At 39.1% G+C, this 4,272-nt stretch overlaps 1 protein-coding gene across 4 annotated transcripts in view; it reads left to right on the top strand.

The window, feature by feature from the left end:
* The window catches only part of atp2b3b (ATPase plasma membrane Ca2+ transporting 3b), a 56,099-nt gene extending 52,028 nt beyond the window's left edge, over window positions 1-4,071 (top strand). For all 4 annotated transcript variants that reach the window (XM_046396675.1, XM_046396676.1, XM_046396680.1 and 1 more), the window contains one exon: window positions 1-4,071. This exon is cut by the window's left edge and continues 1,105 nt beyond it. The gene's annotated coding sequence lies outside the window, so the exon portion shown is untranslated.
* The last annotated feature ends 201 nt before the right edge of the window (window positions 4,072-4,272 follow it).

Genomic DNA, 4,272 nt, shown 5'->3' with positions numbered 1-4,272 from the left:
AATCACCACTTTGCTTGCGATATAAGTAAAATGCTTTGTTAAAGCTTTAACTAGACTTTAGTCAGTTCCATCCCCTGATTCTTTTATTTCTCAACATAATGGTGCTCATTCATTTCTTTCTTTTACATTGTTACATTGGCTTATTTGTTTTTTTCCCCCCTCTCCCTCTGGAATATTGCATTTCTTTTCTTTCAGCCCTCTTTCTCTTTCAGTGTGTGTAAGTGTATTGTCTTGTCTCCTCTGAAAAAAACAAAAACATAAGAGAAACACAAATTGCAAACAAATATACTGTTAATTTAAATATAATAGTAAATAGAATGGCTGCAAAAAACTAAATGAGGAGGGAATACACACTTGCATATTTGCATACACACACACACACACACACACACGTGCTTGTGTGGGTGTGTGTGTGTGTGTGTGAAATGTTTGGGAAGCGACAACACAGAACCCTTAATGTACATCACTGTTCTTTCTCCAGCCCAACCTGCCCAGTCTTTGAATCCACATGACCTGTTATCTGTAATACTGTCGACCTTGCTAAGAGATGATGCAGTGTGTGGGATCTCACATTAATTATGATGTATACACGTATACATACATTAGTTGCAGCCTCGTGCCATGTTGACAAACTGACGAGTCGGTATGGGTAATATCTATGGACGTCACCTCATGGGTGATGAAGCTGGATGACAACCTCTTCCAGTCTCTTCATTTCTGTTACATGTCCCATTATCGTCTCTCTTGCTGTTCCTCAGTCTATTGTGTTATTTCTGTTGATCACTCACCTCATCCATTCTGGTCTTTCATCTGTTTGTGTGTGTGTGTGTGTGTGTGCATGTGAGAGAGTGTTTGGGTGGGTGGGTGTATGTGTGTGTCAGTCAGCTTTTTTTTTTTTGGGAAAAAAGCTGAATGCTTGTGAAGCATTAACCCTTTAAATGCCATCAAACACAATGCACAGGCGATGGCCCTTTAAGAGTAACATACACTCACCTCAAACCCGCTCCTGCTCACGTGCCATTGGGTCGTCTCCATTGTGAACCAGTGCCCTCTCCATGAGTATTGTGGACAATGAGATTGTTTCATTTCATCTGTTGGATGTTCAATCTAGTTGTTTTTACAGAGGAAAAAAAATATATACTGTTTGATGTTGAAAAGCAAACAACCACCGGAGCAATCAGGCCCATGTCTAATGTCAGTGTTCACTTCTAGCTTTAGGCCCAAAGCCCACTCAGATCTATCAGGTACAAACACTGAGAGCTTATGTGTTGTGTCCTTGTGTCAAATACTGTGCATTCCCCATCATCATGATGTACAATTAGTCAATTCTGATAGTCAGTTCTGATACAGGAACAGTTTGTAAGATACACTTCTTGAAAATTTCATGTATGCCAAATATGAAGTTACCACCAGCATGTTAGCTTAGCATAAAGACTGGAAACAGGGGCAAACATTCAGCCTGGTTCTCTCAAAAGTAAAAAATAAAACGCTTGCCAACACTTTATAGCTGATTTATTATTATTTGAAAGATGCAACCATCCCTTTGATGCTGCTTATATGGATCCAATTCACATGCATTAAATAAGCCGTCAGGAATTATTATATATAAAAAATGTGATGTAATATAAATAATTGTGGGCTATATTGTCATGTTTCTCATTATACTGGTTTCTCATCATAATACAAAATACCTTCTCATCATAATAATTTGGCCAGTATTATGGTGAAATGGGTATTAAATTGTTCTATGTGGTAGTAGTATTAAACAGTCTTAAATTTAACTTGGTGACCCCTGCAGAAACCCTGAAAACCACATGTAAGAACGCTTTAATGGAAAGTTAGCAACTGGAAGTCAGGGCTCAGTGACTTCCTTGGAGTCTTAACATAAGAGTTTGGCCCCAAATAAATCCATGTTTTATTCTTTGGTTTTTGTGTGGATCAAACAAATGAAATTTAAAATGTTAATTAGTGCGCTTTAGAGATGCTGGTAGAAGGATTTTTGTTAGTTTCAGATATAGTGAGGCTAGCTGTTTCCCCCTGTTTCCAGTTTTTTACACTAGGCTATGCAGCTACTGGCTTCAGCTTCACATTAAGCGGGCAGATATGAGAGTGGTATCAATGTTGACATTAAATTCTGCAAGAAAGCAAATATGTGCATATGCTAATGTTTAATTATTCCTTTAAGACATATTATGTTGAAGTTGTCCAGTGTCTACGGTCACAACACACTGCATGAGAGCGCTCCAGCAACATAAAATTAAATTCAATGATTTTAAAAAAAAAACCAAAACATTTGGATAGCCCACCATGTGACGACCGGTGCAGTGTCCATCACATTGTCCACCTCAACATTCCATGGAACATACATTCCAAACGACCGCATCACATTCCAGACTGGGTGTGAGAGTGCTCTCCTGTATCCCATGTTGCACTAAGTGTGGGTGAAGCACTGATTTCATGTTGCCTAGGAGCGTGACCGCAATGCAAACCTGTTACCCCTCCCTACCCCCACCCCTCTCTCTTTTGTCCTCCCCTACCCTCCTCTGTTGGCCTGAGTTAGCAACTGGTCTCACCGCCAGAGAAAGGCAAGGGCAGACAATATGCAACAGACTGCCATGTCAACACCTGTACCCAGACTTAGAATTAGAAACAGAGATGACAACACTTGCAAACACAGTGAGAGAATATGTCTGTTGTGCTAGTTCTGTTTCAGGATGCACGCTGGGCTCTCTGGGAACACTCTTACCTGTACAGAACTCTGTCTTCTTGAATGCTCATCATCATCGCCACCACCCTGACCTGACCTGTTAAAGCGGACGGGTGGTGACATTGTATTGGTCTGTCTGTTTTGAAGCATGCATTTTGGTATCATTAATGTCACTCTTTATGTGTTGATGAATCATTTAGGCTACTGTCACTACTGTGTGCTATGATCTCTCCACATCTGTTCTCTTCCTCTCTCACACACACATACATATACACACACACACTCATATCCTTTCCAAGTTTATTCTATTTCAGCACCTCTTAGCACAGCTCTTAATGCTTTCTGCGGTATTGAAAAATACGGACGCACACACGTATACATAACACAGCGAACAACAGGTGAATAACCTACAGTGTTGTAAATTTGACTGTCCAGTTCCAGCCATCTCTGTCCTTCCGTCCAGCCACGTTACATCATGATGTTGTGAGACAGTTTCACAGAAGGCAAAACACAATGTGAAAAAGAATATATTATATTTATCAAAATTATAAATTGTACAACTGCATCACTACTGTACAGACCGCCCAAATGTGCACATGTGCATTCTTTGATTTACAGGTACTATGTTCCTGTTACACTTTAATTTTTGATTTTTGTTTCTTTCTTTTAATCCTATTGCTTTTGTAAAGAGAGGAACAACAAAATGGAAGCACTTGTATATTCTAATTATTATTATTATCATTATTATTATTATTATTAACATTGTTGTTGTTGTTGTTTATTTTCTCCACCGGTGCTCCCACTGATGGAAAAAGACAGTTGCACATTCTCCTGAGCGTATTCTGAGGGCTGTGTTTTCTGTCCACTGAACAGCCCCTGAAGTGTGCAGAGGTGTGGAGATTCTTATAGTCTCTTAAGACCAGAGACACAACTCTGTAAATAGAGAACAGGAGATACAAATGTACCTCATTATGATCTAAAGGACTGGACAAAGTGGGGACCCAGGGAGGATGGAGAACCTGGAATGTGATGCAGAGCTAGAGACTGCAGAAGTGCAATGCATCCATGCATTGTTTAGGCTGCTCTTTTAGATCTGCTACGAGTATTTACTGTACTGCCATGTTATGATGGGAAGAACTTAAGGTTTTACATTATTCATTATACATACTGTTGTAAATATTGTGTGTGGAATGGTCCCCCTTCTTGCACAATGCAGCGCTGTTCTGCAGACAGAAAATGCAGCCTTAACTGTGCTGAAATGAAAAAGACCAAAAAAAAGGAAAAAAAAAACAAAGACTATTGAATATATTAAAGAGTTACCTGCCTGTTATTTAAGCGAATAAATATCTATATATGAGAAAGAACACACCTGTATACTGTAGACTAAATCTGTATGGAAATCAAGAGAAATTAATGGGAATTAAGTCCAACACCTTTTGTCTGTATGAAAGAAAAAAATACATCAAAGTATTCTACAATAATAACTTTGACAAAGTCGGTGTGGTCCTGTGTTGTTTGTTCACAATGATACGAGACTGTACGTTACATGTTAAACCTCTGAAAAG

Source organism: Scatophagus argus, chromosome 8 (genome assembly GCF_020382885.2).
Source record: "Scatophagus argus isolate fScaArg1 chromosome 8, fScaArg1.pri, whole genome shotgun sequence".
Classification (NCBI taxonomy): domain Eukaryota; kingdom Metazoa; phylum Chordata; class Actinopteri; family Scatophagidae; genus Scatophagus; species Scatophagus argus.
Note: the sequence above shows the minus strand (reverse complement) of the source record. Positions and strands in the feature narration are given on the sequence as shown.